The 19,669-nt window shown below is 41.6% G+C and overlaps 1 protein-coding gene across 4 annotated transcripts in view; it reads right to left on the reverse strand.

The window, feature by feature from the left end:
• Positions 1–19,387, reverse strand: part of WDFY3 (WD repeat and FYVE domain containing 3) — a 125,001-nt gene extending 105,614 nt beyond the window's left edge. For 2 of the 4 annotated variants that reach the window (XM_083520388.1, XM_083520387.1), the window contains exon 1: positions 18,495–19,387. The gene's annotated coding sequence lies outside the window, so the exon portion shown is untranslated. The remainder of the gene's footprint in view (positions 1–18,494) is intronic. The other 2 variants (XM_083520390.1, XM_083520389.1) reach the window with 1 other exon arrangement.
• Between the last annotated feature and the right edge of the window lie 282 nt (positions 19,388–19,669).

A 19,669-nucleotide genomic window follows, 5' to 3' on the forward strand; every position in this document is an offset into this window, starting at 1 on the left:
TTTGTCACAATTTCACACATTAAATTTTCCAAACCAAAAGGAAACAAAATAATTATCCCACCTGGTGCTTTTCAGGTTCTTTGCAGGCATCTTTAAGTTTTAAATCTTCTCTTTTTGAAAGAAAATAACAGCAGCTGCCTGTTTCTTATTATTATCTACTACTGGTAGCCCCGCATGCAGCAAAAATACTTCAGGCAATCCAGGCGAAACTCAGAGCTTTGCACTGGAGTCTCCTGGAGCTTGCTGTACCAGTGTGCAAGCTGGCTTGACGACAGAGGCAAAGGGTTGCTGTTCTATCCAGCAGTACTGCCGGACTTGTTTGTCATAGGATGATGAACCTGTTCTGCTTCAGGCAAGTTCCCCCCTCCCTGCTTGTGTCAACTAACATATGCTGATTAATGTAGCCTTTAGAAAGAACAGGGGGGGGACAAAGTGTGGGAGGAGAGAAGCCACTCAAATTCACATATAGGGCCATTTAGAAATGCCTGACTTATGCATTCTTCATGTGTCATTACAGTTTGTACTTCACTTGTGTCAAGAGTGTCTATGGCACTGTACCAACACACAGGAGTAATGTGCTTTATTAGAATTTTACAGTCTAGAAAGAGGCGCAGGGAATCTCTGGCCCTGCAGACACTGCTGGGCTACAACAGCCATCGTACCAAAGCATTGGACACAGCCCGCAGCTAATGGGCTCTGGAGTCTAATAACATCTGGAGGGCTGTAGGTTCCCCAGCCCTAGTCTAAACGATAGCTCTGGCATTATGGCAGATGCAATACTGGAAACTTCAGATGTATAAGCTAGGTGCCAAATGGCTGCTTAAACCAAGGTTACAGTCACCAAAACAGAATGTCTAGTTGCCATTTTTTGGCAAGGCGGTTCTAAAGTCTTGTTTTTCAAAGGATGGGCTGACTGTGATTCTCAATTGAACATCTGGTTAGTTCAGATGACAACCTTGAGCTTGGTTAAGAGCTTTGAGAACTCAAAGAAGAAACGTCACTGATCCAGGGACAGTCCACATATATATTGACCTATTCCGACCTCTTTTTCTTAATGGCGAGTTCACCTGCTCAGGCTGAACAGAAAAAGCATTTTGGTTCCAGAAATTCTTTTCAATTGTGTAGATAAAATATAACTGAAAGAATTCTACAGGATAGGGTATTTGTGTGAAAACAAACCAGATCCAATGATCCCTAGGCATGCACCTCCAAATGGTGCAGATGTCAGGCGCCATCTTGGTGCCTAGGCAACTAGACTTGGTCGCAAGTGGTCAAAAGCCTGGTGCAAAATGTGCCTGGTGCCTGGCTAATTTCGAACACTGTGGAGATGCTGTGTTTGCAGAACCCAAAAGTTACCTATACATCTAGGATTCCTAACATCCAAAGTAACGCGATAAACAAGGACTCATAGATCTTGCCCAGCAAGGACTTACATCAAGAGCACAAATTACACTTGTATTAGGTATTATTTCTTTTGAGCAGCCAAACAATTCCAGAATAAAGACATGGCATTATTCATGCACTGAACTGTGCCAAAATTCAGCTCCCCACAAATGCATGTGTGCCACACTAAACACTGCCTCAGGTGCCATGACTAAAGAAACAAAGAGTGTAAATGTAATAAAATAAATAAAAAGCAGCCACGTGCATACTGAGACAAATGAAATGCCAAATGATGACTAAAGACAGCAAGGGCATGAGCAATCTAGTGGCCCAATTCCCATTGCTCAACTGTGGTGAAGGGCCAGCAAGTGTTGCAATCTAAAATTTCACTTTCTGTATCCACAGCAAAATGAAGACTCATGTTTACCCACATATTGAAAGAGTGAGGGTCATGGTAATATGAAAAACAATGGAGCTACTTGCATAGAGGTATCTCTCCTAAAACTGCTATCACTGATGGCTCAATTAGCACAAGCATTTCTGGTTGCCAGATGGAACAATGCCCCCCCCCCACTGAATGCTGTTCTAGGGGTTCTCTTGCCTCTCCAGAGTAGATGGGGTTTGTGTGGGTGGCACAGTGGGAGTCCTTCTGGATTCTGACAGTGTGCTGTGTTAGTTGTGCCACTGACTTTTATATCATTTCTTGAATTCTAGTTGCCAACCTCAAGAGAATGAAATCATTTCCTTCCCAGGATTTTATTGGGGGTGGGGGTACTTTCACTGGGTTAGGTACTACAAAAAAAGGCTAGATTATTAGTAACCACAGTATTGTAAACAAAGAAAGTTGCTTCCAGAACTGTTGTCATCTTCAGAAAAATAAGGCTATATGAAGACTTAGCTTTGCTAGCACAAATGATGTATAATCAGTAACATATCAACAAGTAAACGTAAGACATTCATTACAAAGCACACTCTTTTCCAGACTAAAAAAAGGGAGGGTTACATTAGGGGGCATGACAGAGATTGGCAGGTGCTCACTTTCTGGTGGTAGAGAGAGTCTATGAAACAGCATTTATGATGACACTATTTCCTGGTGCTCTGCTGCCATGAAATTTTGAATAATATTAGTCAAGTCCACATAACTTTTCTTCTAAATTTTGTTGTTGTTTGCCTTCTCTCAACTTATTTTTTTCACATTCCAACATGGTTAGTATAATTTGCAGGGATAAAGTGCAGCAAAATGCTTTCTTCTCAAAAGTTAAGAGTCAAATTATTGAAAAGATGTATAATAAAACTTTAGAGACAACAACCGGCTCACAGGATATACCATACCACAGTAGCACTTATTAAAGTTACAATATTTGAAGCTGCAATAGGCTCACTCACTCTCTCCCCTCAGTAAAAAAAAGTAATAGACTTAGACCAACATAAAAGTTACTGCTAATGTAGAACATTTGTGCAAAGTTAGAAAAAGCATTTAGAAGAATTCCAGGTGCATTCTATTGGGCCAACTGGAAAATATGTAGTTGCTCAGATATCTCACAATGAGACTTTCAGAGATGTTTCACACATTACTTGTTCCTGACAGATTAACTGGGTTACAGATGTCTTCCACTGACATTTAAACAAAGCAAAATAATTTAGAAAGAAAAATAGCTAAATTGAATTTTTAAAAAGGTACAATTCAGCATGGAGTTAAAAAAAATTATCCCAGCAATTTACTGAAATATCACCACTCCAATGTAAAGCTACCCCTTCAGTCAAAAAGTTAATTTAGCCTGAAAGTAAGAGAAACATTTCTGTCATTACTTGGGCAAAAGAATGAAGAAGTTATCTCTCAAAATCAATGTGACGATGACTAATGAGGGATTTTAGGCACACAATGAAGCAATTTCCTATTTTTGTAATAACAAAATCTACAACTGCTATGGTGACTATTCAGAGTTATGACAGGGATTGCTAAATTCTAGGCATCCAGAAATACAAACTGCTGAAAAGGGCAGAAATAGCATGTGCATCACCAATTATACATGGTGTGGGTAGGACCCAGCCTCCTCCTCTTATTGCCTTAGTTCTTATTTTTCCTCTTCCAAGTGCATCTCCCCTTTCTTATACACATTTCTTCTTTGTGCTCATCACTTCCCTTTTCCCTTAAAAGCCTGCCAAGGATGAAGGATCTAATGGAAAACCGTTTCCCAGAGCACAACTCTAGGACCTCTTTCAATACTAGCAGCCAACTATGGAAGATAGTTGGAAGATATGATGTAGTAGTAACAGCAACAAGAACAATGGGTATGATCATATGCAATTGCTCTCCATGACTCTGAATAACCACAACAAGCAAATGCTCTTTGAGGAAGGCATCCCAAGCAAAGGTACCTTTTAATCAAGTACTTCCAGGATGGAAGGATGAGAAAGCATTAGCTAGAACAGGCTCTCTTACCATCTAAAATCACAAGCCCCCTTCGCTCCAAACTTGCATTAAAATTTGCTGCACTCCAGGTTATGTCAAAAGTTCTTTCTACACCAGTTTTCCTTCCATCTTATTTAACAATCCTGATTCAATCAATAAGCGGGCAGAAAATCCCAGGGGATCCTTGTTTATGTGATTCAGATAATGTGAGAATCTGTACTCAAATGGTAATAATTATTGAATTCTGAACAATGAGCTTTGGCATGGACGGCCTATATAAGACTCTATTTGATTTTTGATGCAACTCAGGAAGTTCTCAATTCAAATCCCCCAAATGAAGATACTAGGTGGGCTTAACAGAAGCTTCATCTTCAGACTCAAGCAAAGGCCTTTCGTGGCGCCCAAATGGTCCGTTCCCACCACTGAGGTTAGGGTCACCATGCAGTCTGCAAATCTGCCCCAAAAGGTTGGTAATCCCTGCCCTATGGGACTGTTATGTGGTTAACTGAAAGTATGAAGTGATTTCAAAGTCCAGAAAAGTGTAGGGTTAAATGATATATGGTGTTGTTATTAAAGGAAGCATAGTGACCAACTGCAAATTTAGGTTTCATGACACATTCCACCTCCACATAAGAGCAAGTGGAAGAATGAGAATATATCTGTAAAGTATTACACACTGGCAGTACTATGTAATTTATTAATGGCTCTACTGTTCTCATGCTGTGGGGTTGACAACACTGTCATCACCAAACCTGCCAATACAATACAAAAAGTACCATTAACCTTTTATTGAATTTAGCAAGTCACAGTAGGTGCAGCATTTCCATCTGGCACTGCCATTTCTAATTTGACAGCTTCTTTAAAAGCTTTTGGGGTCTGAACAGCAATGCAAGGCACTCTGGAGTAAGGGACATTTTCTAGAACAACACTGCAAGGCAAATGCTATTTCTGAGCAGGAGCTGCAACACAAACGCCCTGTCAAAGTAGGTAAGTGATGGTGAAGAATCAAATAGTAGTAAATAAGGTTTTGATTACGAATAACGCAAGAGACTGAAGTTAACAAGGAAGGGAATATTGCATGTTCATGAGCCAAAGCTACCCACATGCACTACAATGTATTATGGACTACAGTAATGGTTCCATTTAATTGATTCAAATCTCCTTCAGTCCTAAGACTCAACTAGCTACACAGCTGCAAATAAAACGTTTCAAATGTGTTGTAGAGTGCAATATACAAATGTGACACTAGATGGTGACAGCGAGCTACGCAAAATTCAATGTATTTTTCAAAACAAAAATTAAAAAAAACATTTTCGCAGTGTTTGTGTGTGTGTAGATTCCACCCAAGTTGCAGATGTAATTTTCACAATGATTTAAAAAATTACCAAGAGTTTGATGAAGACAGAACACTGGCCACTTTTAGGGAACACAGCCATGGGCCCACACACATTCCTTAATAGTTGTATTATATAATGGGTCCAGGTCAGTTACACATGTCAAAGAGTGGGGAATGCCTGATCAAAAATGAAGGGGAGCAGAAAGGAACGCCTGATCATGCACCATGTTTGGGAGACCTAACATTACAGAAAAGGGAATTTGCAACAGGCTGGGAGCATGCATCCCTACGGATGGCTCCCCATTTGCCATATTAAATAATAACACCCAATCAAAGATCATGACATACATATTTCTCTAGACAGTGTGGGGAGGGATACATGTAAATCAGAAACTAAACTACATGAGATAAAATCCCAACATACTGTGTAGAAATGAGCAGAATCTTCTTGTCCCTTAGAGACACTTAAAGTATGCTATTGTTTTTCTGCAATAACTGAATTTGTTAACTATTTCCACTGTTGTGCTATTATCATTAATATAACAAGAGAGGCATTGCTGCATGTCCTCTGCTCTGAGAAGCATGGGCAGTAAAAATAGGGAACAGGACTTTTGTAGTTATAGCAGCCACATTTGGAACTCATTACACAGGAGACTGGTTTGACCCAGACTGCCTGCCAGGGAAAGTGGGATTTCATAATCCATATTCTGCACCTTACGTAGTGACTCTTACCTTGGGATAAGGAATTTTTCTGTGTATTGTATAAATACATTCCTTCCCCCTTTATACTAGGTGTCATGTTCTTCAGTGTGCTAGCTTTATTAATAAATAATAATTTAGATTAAGCGAAAATCCAGACAAAGTCGTTGAGCTTTTTTTCCACCTGGATTTCTGCCTGGACACTGCTTCCAACAGCAGTATTCTGGGTATGTCCAGGAATTTCCAGACGTATGGCAACCCTATATTAGATTTATATACTACCCCTCATCATAAGATCTCAGGGGGGTTCACAGGGCTTTAGCCCCAAGATTTGATATCAGTTTTCTATCTGTGTGATTGTTGGGGGGGGATGGGATTCTCGGAATGCAAAGAATGATTGCAGAGGCCAAAGTGTATGTGCTCTTGAATTATATATTTAAGGTTTCCTTTATGCATATCGATCTGCTGCTTATGCACTGCTTTAGCCCCTTGGATTCAGAGTATAACAATAAACAATGTGACTCCCTGATCCCCGTCCCTGCAGTGATAATCTAGCATTATACTACACTCTCTGACCAAACCATTCCAACCGGATTATTTCCTCGTGTTTGCTGGTTGTAGAACTTGCCTTGTTGCAAGCTGACGAGCATGGTTTGAACTATGAAAAGGCGGCATACGATGTACGTATTTTTCGGCCATGTGCCTAAGGTCGCAATTTCAAAAGTAAATTATGTATAAGCATTGCTTTTTTTCAGGCGGTACGCAAGAGTACACAGTACTGGCACCTCTCTCTTTTTGGTGAAAAAGTGTGACACTTACTGTAACAACTTCATGGTGAGTACTGGCACCTGTTTTTCTAGAAAAAAAACATTGTGTATTATAAGTGGCAGGCCAACTGTACAATGATAAAGGAAAGGCAGGGATGTGCACACTCTCTCCCTCTGTTTTTGTGTGTGTGCCTCACAAGCATGCATGCACACACACAAACTCAGTTACAAACTCAGAAAGACTGAGAAATGGCACATGGAATGTGTTCGGTTAGTTATTTCTCATCATAAAGACATCAGGCAAAATTGAAGCTGGAAACTGCTTTTGTGAAATATACCGATTTTTCAAGTTTAGACAGTTTTCTTCATCTATTTCAAACTCTACCTCACAATTTACACCTAATTCACATCCTGTGTCAGTATAAACCTAAGAGTTTGGTATTGTAAGAAACAGTTGTGAAAACTTCTTTCCAGTGAGATAAGCAATTGCATATTCTACATCTGCTGATTAAAATGCAATAGTCCAGCAAACACTAGACTATAAAATTTTCTAAATCGCTCTGCTTGGTCCAATAAACAAGTATAACGACCCCATCTAAACACATACCTCTCTATACATTTGTTGACTGGCTGATTCACCATCCTTCACCAAATTTGATTTCAGGGTAGTTTACAAGATTATACAGATACAATTGTGTAATCACACAGTAAAAAAGAGTGAACAGTCAGTAACATTTTATATTAATTTTTTTGAAAAGCATGGATATTATTATTATTATTATTATTATTATTATTATTATTATGTTCCTACCTGGTGCCTAAAAGAAAACAATGTTTGCTCCAGGAATAGACACCATGGCTGAAAAGGCCTCCCTGGGAGGCAGAGAGTTAGTGGGGGGTTTTGTGGCTTGGTTGTTGATTTTGGGAGCAATATTCAAGTTGGTGACATCTCATCCTCCTCCTGCCTACACATGAAAGGTAATGTCCACAGCATGAGACACAAAGTTATTTAAATGTGGGTGCAATGTAAGGGGAAAGGGAAGCTAAGTTCAAATACCTGCCAGACATTACCCTTTATGCCCAAGGGCCTAGTCCTAAAGTCACATGCACTGAACATTTATGGGGAGGGATCACATCTGAAGAGGATCTGACTCCCTCTCATTATACTGATCTACATTAGTAGTACGTTCCCTGGTTTAGGGGGGATAAGTAACAAAAAGAGAACAGAGAAATGGGGAGAGAGTGTAGTAGAATGTAAAAAAATGTAAAGGTAAAGGACCCCTGACAGTTAAGTCCAGTCACAGATTACTCTGGGGTTGTGGTGCTCATCTCGCTTTACAGGCAGAGGGAGCCAGCATTTGTCCACAGACAGTTTTTCCTAGTCATGTGGCCAGCAGGACTAAGCTGCTTCTGGCGCATCAGAACACTGAAACCAGAGCAGCGCACGGAAACACCGTTTACCTTCCCGCCAGAGCAGTACCTATTTATCTACTTGCACTTTGACATGCTTTCGAACTGCTAGGTTGGCAGGAGCTGGGACCCAACAATGGGAGCTCACCTCGTTGCGGGGATTCGAACCACCAACCTTCTAATCGGCAAGCTCAAGAGGCTCAGTAAGAAAGCTAAATAAAGTTCTGTTATTTCCCAGAACTTTGTTAAACTTCCTTACACTCTACTTCATGTTTTTTTCTGAAATATCAAGTGTCAATTATTTCAAAAATTAAATCATTTTTCTGCCCCTGATATGCTGGTGCCCTAACCATGTGTTTAGTCTGCCTATTGGGTAATCCAGAACTACTGCCAAGTGATAATCTTACTGCACTACTACAAGTGATTATGTAAACTGGCCTCAGCAGAGAATGACAGCAATTTTAGGCAATAAGTAAATATATTTTGCAGATACACAGGATAGTATTTTCACTTTCTCCCAGGAGAGAAAAGAGGAAGAAACCACTAGCAGCTTTTTTTTTTTTTTTTGGTAGCACTGAAGAGCAATTTCAATCTTGCTAATACAGTCAGCATCATCTAATTGCCTGCTCAATCTTACTTAATCAACCAGAGGACAGTTTCTTTCATATTTGTTTGAAGAAATTCAATATATCACACTTTATTTCCTTCTGCTAATCAAGACAAAGCATTCTTATGAAGTTCCCAATTACCAAACAGAATCGATTTTAAAAGTCAGCTTCAGAAGAAAAAATATACCTTAAACTAAATTAAAACCATGGACACCCCACTTTTACCAAAGGTAGATGGAAGAAGAGTTGGCAACAGCAGTCCTAGTCTTCCCCATGTGCATATTGTTGTTCCCCTCCCCAAGCATTCAAACAATTTATAGAAGCCATTAATCTTCTAGCTACCCACTAAAAAGGATTATACATAAAAATACACAAATACAGAATATTCATGTAAAGGATTATATATAAAAATACACAAATACAGAATATTCATCTATCTTACATCTCTAGCACCTTCCTTTTTAATGTATCCCAAAATAGAATTTCTGTTTAATCATCCAATGTCACCTTTCCCACTCATTTTCTTTCCTGCACATGCTTCCTTCATCTAAGGAGAACTATAAATCAGACACAACTGCAAATCCTTGAAGCAGTTTTCATTTACCATCACCTTCAGTTACAGACAAAGACAGAAGTTATTCCTTCTATACCATTAATGAGTCTGTCTGCACCTCCAGCACCTGCTATCTATAAAGAAGCAACACACATGCATTTGAATAAGGATTAAAAAGTGCCCATGGAATGTTTGTTTCATGGGGGGAAACCTCACATATTCATCCGGGGGGGGGGGACCTCATAAAGTGTAGCGATAGAAATTACTCTTCAAGCAGAATTGCAAATTTCAGCTGGTCCATTACTTTTTTCTTACTTATCATGTAACCCTGAAATTGTATGTTAGGTTCTGATAGACTATAAGCATGTACAGTGGTACCTTGGGTTAAGTACTTAATTCGTTCCGGAGGTCTGTTCTTAATCTGAAACTGTTCTTAACCTGAAGCACCACTTTAGCCAATGGGGCCTCCTGCTGCTGCCGCGCCGCAGGAGCACAATTTCTGTTCTCATCCTGAAGCAAAGTTCTTAACCTGAAGCACTATTTCTGGGTTAGCAGAGTCTGTAACCTGAAGAGTATGTAACCTGAAGAGTATGTAACCCGAGGTACCACTGTATGCATATTCTTGAGTGATGACCCCCACTACGAGGGCACAAGTTGTTTTTATTTGATCAATTAGATACTCTTTTCTCTGAGTTATATTTAGTTTCCATAGTTTACACCAGAAACAGATGTTAAGTAGCATGCTAATACGCAGGTCCCCCCGGATCATAAAAAGGTGTTACACTTTCCAGATTTCAGGTATGGAGGCTGATCGAAGGACAGGTTACATATTTTTGCTAGACCAGCAATTTCACAATTAAGTTTGTGGTTTTTAAATTTGTCAATAAGGCCTAAACTTTAGACTTTATCCGCTTGCCTCAGATCTTCAAACACTTTCTGAGAAAGCTAGTTCTGGACAAGGATCTGCCCTACATATTCTGCAGTGCAGGCAGATACAAAGAATTCGTTCAGCTTCTCTGTAGTATCCTATAGCACACCTATGTGACCCCTTGTCCTCCAAGGGAGTCTTAATGATATGCAGAACTGTACTTGCTCTGATAATTTATAGATTCTTTAAAAGCGGCACAAAAACTGCTCTGCTGACTCTCTTAAAAACTGAATTAGGTCACATACATACATAATCTTAAGCGTATTCCATCTTTCCACAGTTCCACAGCAGGGCTTCCAGGACTCACAGCCAACTTGCAGAACATTTTTGGAATTTCCGTAATGAAGTAATGATTACTTAACACTGAAACACTGTACATGTAGATTCAATTCTCTCTTCTCTATACAACTTAAGGATGGTACAAAGTAGCTTTTTAAAATACTGAGGGAGTGAGCCAGAGGTATTAACTAAGCTAAAAATTAAAAAAGTCAAAGGGGTTCATACACTTGTTTTCTCTACATGCTTGAAAATAAATTATTGTAAAGATGCTTTCTTGCTAACCACTGGCCCTTCACCCACTATTTTTCAAATTGGCCCCTCTTTTTATAGAGGTGTTCAATGGGGCATACTTTAAATATCCATAATTAATATACCAAGGACCATGCTGGTATTCTAACTAAGTCCAAAGTAATGATCTTATCCTAAAAAGGTGCTCAACTCTGCAGACAGTTATAGACAGTTATATAAGAGAAGCCAAATAAAAAATTATCCAGAAATCTGATTGAATGAACAAGGCTGTAAACAGCTTCTTGTCCTGTTTCAAGAACTGAAAGAGCTTAAAGGAGCATAATGGTATTCCTAGTCATATTCCGTTTATTTATAAACTGCATTTTCCACAAATACATTGTGCTCAAAGCAATTCTCAGACAAAACCACAACAAATAAGAATACGCTACAAAGTCTTCTTCTTCTTCTTCTTTGGCGATCACTCGTAGCCGAGTAAGATTGTCTTCCATAAACACGGTTTTAACAATGAGTCCGTAAGTGACTGTGGAGACCAATTCTGGACCCACACGTCCTTCCACAGTGTGGACATTGGTTCCCGGGCGGGAGTTGATCATGGTGTGGATTTGCCAAGCATGCCTTCCTCTTAGCACGTTTATCCCTTGCATTCTGAGTTCAAGAGTCATCAGGCATCCACACAGCATGATCAGTCCAACAAAGTTGATGTTGAAGAATCATTGCTTCAACACAGGTGATCTTAGTTTCATCCATTACACTGATATTAGTTTGCCTGTCTTCCCAAGTGACACGTAAGATTTTTTGGAGCATATTAAAAGTTTAAGTGAGCAAGAACCATACCAACACATTAGTTAATATCCAATATCAATGCTACAATTATACCCATAGTAAGGAATTCATTCCATAGTTCATATTAAGAACTTAGCAAAAAGGCACCTTTCCTAGTAGCAGGAAAAAGAGGAAAACTTAACAGTAACAAAACTGAATTTCCTTTAGCTGCAGTATCTAAGTTTAAGTATACTATATCACCGCACTGTACATAAAACAGCCAACATGTTCCAACTAATGCCACACTCAAATCCCCTTTCAGTGGGATTTGAACACTAGCTTCAAAATAATATACTACAAACTTTGCATCAATCCCTGTCCCAACCCTTGATATCCTGATTAGCATATGTGTCACATAAGAAAGTCTAAAAAACAAAACATGGGAGGGTCTAGTTGAAAAAATTAAGAGGGATATGAAGAATTGTTCTGGGACGCATTCAAAGAACTGTCTTCAAATTTGGCATCTGTTCACTCCATTCTAATTTTAATGCACAGAGCTACAGGTGCAACTCTGGGGCCATGCATAGCCCCTCCCACAGTCAATATAAATATGAATGAGAATTTGGACATAGCATAGAAGTAAGTGGTCCTATCTGAGCTCTCTCTCTCTCTGCCATAAAAAGGCAACACTTATCTGTGTAGCTCTTGCCTATGTTGCTTCTCATTAAAGGTTATTTCTTCATTTTCAAATATCTGTAATGGCACCAGATTCTGAGGCAGCTAAAATAGTGATTATGACACTTCAGAGAACACTTCCTTAAAGTTGCCAGTCTCCATTAATGGGGAGCGGGGAGGGGGGGGAAGAAAGACTGAAGTTAGCATACTTTGGTAAAATTATAGCTAGGGCAACCAAACACAGATTATTTCATAAACTGTGGTGTGGTTTTCCATTGTAAATTATTTGCTTAGAAATCACAATTTGGTCATGGAAATAAAGCAACAAACATCATGTGGCTCTGTGAGCAGTGCCAAGAACCCTAAACTGCAGAGTTTAAACAAAATAGCCTTTATCACTGAACTAATCATTAGCAAATGCGGAAAGCTGCAACCAAATGCCTGCAGGTTCATCCAACAGCAGTGCACAGACACCTCTTGCTTGCATCATTTATTTCCAGATTTCTTGTACAACCCAGTGGTGTCAATTTCACAATTATTCCTGAGACAGAAATGAGGAGGAGGGAGAAGGTGGATGCTAAATTAACAGAATGGAGAAAAGCAAGGGTCTTATGCCAAACTATTCATCTTCCTCTATCAATATGTGCAATTTCAATCTTTAAATGTAAACAGAAATTAGTCACATGCCCAACACTCACTGCCCAAAAAGAAGTGACATTTATAGCAGAAGATCTGAGAACAAACTGTCAGAAAGTCAGACGCAATTATATTCAAGTGTCAGAGGAAATTCTGTTTAAAGCAATGAAGTTCATAAGTGTACAGGTAAAGACTGCAGTTCTTCAAAAATTTAGTGCTCTGAAGTTACAATCACATGTGTGTGTGCATGGAATTAAGTATCACCGGCGCTAGCACCATCATGGCAGAAAAACATTGATCCAAGGTATGGAGTCTCACAGGTCCATATAAGGCATGCCCACCAAATCATTCACCACAAATTAAAACTGACATTAGTTTCTATTGCTTGCACTGTAAAGACAAAACACCAATCCAGCACTTGTCAGAGCCACCATAGCACAAAAACATGGATTCAGGTCACAGAACTTCATGCTCATGGATCCTCATGATTTTCACAAGGAATCCCTCTAAAACCACAATCAAATCACAGTTCATATCTGTGTCCACAGATGCGTTCTGTGGTGTGTGTGTGGGGGGGGGGGGATCCCATGTAACAACCATAAAAATCAATGAAGATCCCTGTCTAAGGTGAGGTTTTCTTTACCACTGTAAACACTGTTCCAACACTATCCACAGAAATCAATGCCAGCTTTATTCAGTTGGTGGTTGGGGGACATGCCTTGTAAAAATCATGGAGAGGTATTAAGCATCACCCCCCCCCAAAAAAAAAAACCTTTCTATCAGCTTTTTGGCTTGCCAGACAGAACAATTTCTCTCTCCTTCCCTTCCCGCTGCACTATTCTGAGAGTTCCACCCACCACCCTGAGCCAATTTCAGGGGGCACAAGGCCATGCAGAGAGAGGAAAGGGGGAGAAGCTTCATTGTGCAATCAAGAGTCCCTTTGCCGGGCTTTCAGTGACAGAGCTCATTAGATGAATCCCACCCAGGATGATTTGTTCTGTGCCATGACAGTGCTGACAAATGCTGGATCTGCAGGTTTTTTTTTTTACAGGTCAGCCCATGAAGACGAATGTGGCCTGTTATTTGATGGGGAAAATCTGGGGGAAACCTCATATAAAAATTGTGCAAGCGCAAGGGGAACAATTCTGATCCACCTTTTATATTCTTCTTTTTCCATGCCCTGGAACAGCCATTTTCTAACTAAGATCCACAGCACACACAATTCCACATGTGCCAACAGGAACAGGAAGTTTAGGGACTCCTAGTCTAATCTATCTAGAATGAAGCATGGAGAGAAAAAAATTTGTGGAGGTGGGAGTAATCACTTGCATTCAGTGTTAGAAACTGAGATATTAAAGCTAGGAGCTAAATGGCACCTTAAACCTAGGTTATGGGAGCAACAACGAAATGTCTAGGTGCACTTTTTTAGAAGAAGAATACAAAGTTGAAAATGAATGAACTGCAGCTAGAATATTATGTTCATTTTCACATGGTCTAGTCCTTCCCCCGCCCACCCCCCTAATACTCTTAGGAGGGTCTCTTCTCCAGTCTTCAGAGAGTAGCTGGAAGTGAGGAGGCAGAAAAGCCAATGAAATTCCCTGTCGCAAAATGTGCCTAGAACAATAGGAGTTTTGAACGCCGCTTGCATTACCATGTCAATATGTGCTGACAAATACTTTCAACTTTTCATAGAACAGGCACTAAGAACTACCTTTACATTATAAATATTTTTCTCTTGTTGTAATGGTGCAACCAAGTTGAGACGTGGGACTACATACACCCACAGGTGAATGCTGATTCCAATATAGCTACCACATGCCCCAAAGTGGGCTTTCGTATACTACAAGCTGCTACATCTATGTTACCCAGGCACTAACATACCTTGCTTGAAAAGATTCGCTTGACTTTGGTAAACAAAAGCAAACTGCTAGCACCACATTATTAGAATGAGGTGAGGAGCCACACCGCAATGATACAATAACATTTTGCATGCAGAAGGTTACAAATTCAGCTTCTAAAGATCTCCAGGGCTGCAAGATTGAAAGAATCCAAAGTAGCAGGGTTGGGAAAGACCTGTCTAAGGCAAGGTAAGCCAAAGGTCTGCCTTGGGGTAATGAATTGGGCACGTAAACCTCAGCTCTGATGTTTCAAAAGTGAGTTGATGTTTTATTCCAAATTATTGTAGGATAGTGCTATACAAGAATCAGGGGGGGGAAATCAAAATATTCATACATAGAAGTATTTGTCTGTTTACTTTCTAGTTCAACATAGAGTTTAAATTATAGTCTCCTCTTATTTTTTATTATTTGCACATTACATTAAGCCATAAACCATGAGCTACTGTGAACAAGTAGTGCATATGGCCCAATTGCTTCTGTTTTACTCCTCCCCTAGCATGAGAGCAACACCCATTAAACGTGGCTTACCATGCCACGTGAACTCGGATCATGGTTTGTTTCTCCTTAAGAAAACCACACAATCATCAAGCCAAGAAACAAAGCACAATTCTGGGTTCAAATGACATGGCTAACTAAAGTCTGTGGTTTGTTGCTCTCACTTCTGCTGTAGGAGGAACAAAGCAGGAGCGATCAGGTAGTGTGCTGTAGAATGCTGCTTGTCTATTGCTTAAAATCACGTGCAACAGTGACCAGCTTTTCCAGCATCACTTTGGAAGGCACTCATTGGTTTTTTATAGCTTACTCTCTTGTTCCTGAATGCTGGGATAGTTCCACCAATTTCATTTGCATGCACCCATGCCTATTTTACTCATATGTACTCTCAGTAGAACAGGTATCCCCAACCTGCGGCCCTCCAGATGTTTTGGCCTACAGCTCCCATGATCCCTAGCTAACAGGACCAGTGGTTAGGGATGATGGGAATTGTAGTCCAAAATTATCTGGAGGGCCGAAGGTTGGGGATGCCTGCAGTAGAATGTCACAACAGCTTCTCCTCACATATTCATGAAAAAATAGATATCTGTATTTTTGTGATAGTAAACACCGAACATAAATGCTTCTTCCTACGCTGAAGCATTTAACAGTGTTGGTTAACCACCATACAGGGAACAACCCAATCCTTAAGTAGGAAGCTACTATAGCTACAGAACATAAGAATTTCAAAACTTCCCTTGGTAATCATTTGCCACCCTAAATATAAACTTCATGCACATTTCCTGATATTTAACCAAGCCTTTTCTCTTTCAACACCACCAAGCGTAGTCAATAATGTTTCGGTGGGAAATAGTAATTTTTCATGCACTGAGCTTAGGAATATTGTCAATATATCTGCAGAAGAAGATCTATAGAGTAGATAAGCAACTTTAATTTATGGCACATATTTTTGAGTGATGGAAACTATCATGCACAACAACATGATTAGTAAAATCCTATGTCTGAGAGTAGTTGAGAAATAAGCATGGAGAATGTCAATTTTCAATAAATTAGCACATATGCCAAAATATGCCAGAAACCTATACCCAAATACTGTATTATGAGCTGTATTATGGAAGACCATTCAAAAATAGTTTCTCCTTTTTATTCATGCACCGAATTTTGGAAACTGCTGACTTGCTTATCACAGCCTCCAGTTCTAACAGTCAAGGATAGCAGATGCATTTCTTATCGCTACATGAGCAGCTGAAGTTCTGAAACAATTATTTGTAAGAGTGAACTCTGTTGTATTTATCTCAGAGGCATGGTGAGCATGGGAATACTGTATGACTGATCTCTTTTCTTTCCAATACCAGTTATTAGCAGAGGCATGGGGGAGGGGAGTCCATCAGTCTATATACTATATACAAAAAAAAAAAATTAAAATGGAACTAAGCCAAGCAAGATTTTAAACAGAATCCTGCACTCGGGTCACTGCAGTCTACATAGGACCATGAAACATTTCAGTTAGCTTATGAAACACATACTGCAAAACAAACTTGCAGGAATCTTCTATGGATACACTTAACACACACAAACAAGTACCCAATACAATTCCTAAATTCCCTCTGACCTCACTTTTTACAATATGCTATTCCAGTCATGTATATATGTAACTCAGAATAACACACTGTGCATCTGATGAAGTAGACTGTAGTCCATGAAAGCTTGTGCCATAAAAAATCTGTCAAGACTTTAGGGTGCCCCAAGACTCTTTGTTATATTTACGTCAGTAGTAAAAGAGAGAGAGAGAGAGAGAGCTGTAAACCAGGCTAAAAGAGGGGAAGGAACTCCTGAAATCTTCGGAAAGATCTCTATCAGCAATAACTGCTTCAAGATTGACAGGTTTAAAGATTAAAGATTCTCTACTATAACTAGCAGAGTCATTTATCCTAACGTAACTCAACATGGGGGGGGGGGGGAGATCTGTTCCTAATGACTACAGTTCCTAATGACTAGCCAGTCTTTCCTTGCCCCCTCAGCTACATGCAAATATTCCTTCATCCTCCTGAACCAACATTAAGAGCCTTTCAGACAAATACATCTTTTATCATTTCCTACAGACCTGTCACGTAAAGCACTTTATAAAAACAAAAACAAACCACCCCTAATGGACAGGGATGGGATGCCTTTTGTTCTTTTCCCTTCATCCTACCGCAGGGCACAGAAGGTTGGGAGAGATTTAAAAGTGGGGTGGGGGGAGCCCTGTATTTCCTGTTTCTGTTCCGTTCTGCTTGCCCATCTTTCCCCCCATCTCCCTTCCCAGCAGCTAAAAGCAACAAAACCCATTAACAAAGGTAAAGACAGCACACTGGGGTGTGGGGGGGGGGGGGAGAGAGAGAAACAGAGGGATTTATTAATTTTTTTTAAGGCAATCACTGCAGGGCCAGGAAGAGGACAAGCTGCCAGCGTTTCCGTGGGCCCTTCTGTCCCTCTCCCAGAAAGCAGAAGCAGCTTCCAGAGACAAGGGGGTGGGGTGGGCTAGTGGGTGTTGCAACCTGCCTGCATAGGTTAAAGTGAAGGCAAGTAATAATAATAATAATAATAATGATAATGATAATTTATTATTTATACTCTGCCCATCTGGCTGGTCTTCCCCAGCCACTCTGGGCGGCTTCCAAAAAAATATATATTAAAATACTGTAATATATCAAACATTAAAAGCTTCTCTAAACAGGGCTGCCTTCAGATGTCTTCTAAAAGTCTGGTAGTTGTTGCGGTTCGTTTATTTACCTCTCACACACAAAACACCGTTTGCTGGAGAACACAAGGCCCACAATTCCATGCAGATCCCAAAACCTGGAGCAAAACGGGGGGACCCACAAAAAATCTGGGGTGAAGGAGGTGGAAGATAAGAGAAAACCACCAACCCAGAACGAAGCAAACCATTGGAAAGGAGGGAAAAATAATCAGGAAGTCTGGGTTCTCGTCGCCAGGAAGAAAAGAGATTTCTGCTGCTCCTGAATATTGCAGCCTAGGATAAACATGCACAGATAAAAAAACGAGCTAAAGCAATGCGGGTAACTGTCCGCCACCCCCCCATCCCCCTTTCAAATCGAGGCGCAGGGGGAAGAGGGTGGCGGGTGCGGGGAAAGCGACGTATAGCCAAAAGCCAGCAAGTAGGGGGAAAAGCAAACGGCTCCTGCTGCAGCATCCCTGGCCGGGGAGGCGGAGGAGAGCTCGGAGCCGCCGTTGCGGCCTAGGAAGCGAGGCGGGAGGGGGAGAGAAGGGAAGGAAGAGGGAGGGAGGGAAGCCGGGGGAGGGGAGAGAGACACCCCCTAAGTGTCCTCGGGAGCCGAAGGGTGACAGAAAATGGGGGTGGGAAAGGGGGGAGCTGAGGCTAATGCCCAGAGCTCCGTTTGCTCACCGGGGTGGTCGCTGCGCGGTTGCTGAGAGAGGTTGGAGACGCGTCCGGGATCCGCCCCACCGGCGAGGGCTTTGGAAAAGAGGGCTTGCAGTTTTTTTTTTGAAAAAGGGTGAAACGATGATAATAATAATAATAACAGCAACGATGAGGCTCCGAGGGAAGGAGGGAGGGGCGGCCGTCCGCCTCCTCCTCCTCCTCCTTTCCTTCTCTCTCTCCCTTTATTCCTACGGCGAGGCTGCAGCCCAGGCGGGGAGAGGAGGGGAGGTGGGCTTCAAGGCAGCGCCGCCCGCCGTCCCCTCAGCCGGCAGCTCCCAGCGCCGCTTCCCGCTTCCCCCATCAATCAAGGCCCGGCCTGGGCCGAGCGGGCAATCCCGGGAAACGAGGAGGAGGAGGAGGAGGCGCTGCTTTCTCCGCTGCTGCTCTGCTCCCGCAGCGGCTGGTGGCCATTTTAATTCGCCTGCTCCGGCCTCCTTTCCTCTGGGTGCCGCCGCCGCCGCCCGACGCGGTTCCCTCTTTCCCAAGCGCTCGCTGGCTCCTTCCTCCGGCGCTCCTCCCTGCCGCCCTTCGCCGGCTCCCTTCGGCCCGCCTCCTCCTCAGCTTCCCTCACAGAGACGCCCCTAGGCGGGCGGGCGGGCGGGCAGACGAGGCTTCTCCAGGAAGGTTCGCCTCACCACAAAAAAGAAAACCTCAGCGCCAACAATTTTAGGGAATTTCTTCTCCTCACACTTTTAGGGGGCCAGCTCCCGAGAGGGGACAGAAAACAGGCTGTTGTGGGGCGGTGGGTTCCGAGTAACTTCTCTCACGTCTGAATGGATGTTGCGAGTCCCGCACTCACTCGGGATTGTGTTTCTTGCAAAGGAAAGCTCTGTTTCTGCGCCGCTGCTGGGTTTCATACCCCACTCCTCTATCTATCTATCTATCTATCTATCTATCTCAGAGACTCCCTGTCATGGATGCTTTAGCTGGGATTCCTGCATTGCAGGGGGTTGGACTAGATGACCCCTGGGATCCCTTTCAATTCTCCGATTCTGTGCTTCCCGACTGAAGCAATGCACGCGCTTTTTCTTCAGCAGATTTCCATCCCTAATGAGACCCCAAAGGCAGCTAACAGGCACGGCAAAAACATCTATGAAACGACATAAAGCCAATAAAAATGCACATGCACGCCCTCGGTA

This window comes from Podarcis liolepis (assembly GCF_965112155.1).
Source record: "Podarcis liolepis genome assembly, chromosome: 9".
NCBI classification, from domain to species: domain Eukaryota; kingdom Metazoa; phylum Chordata; class Lepidosauria; order Squamata; family Lacertidae; genus Podarcis; species Podarcis liolepis.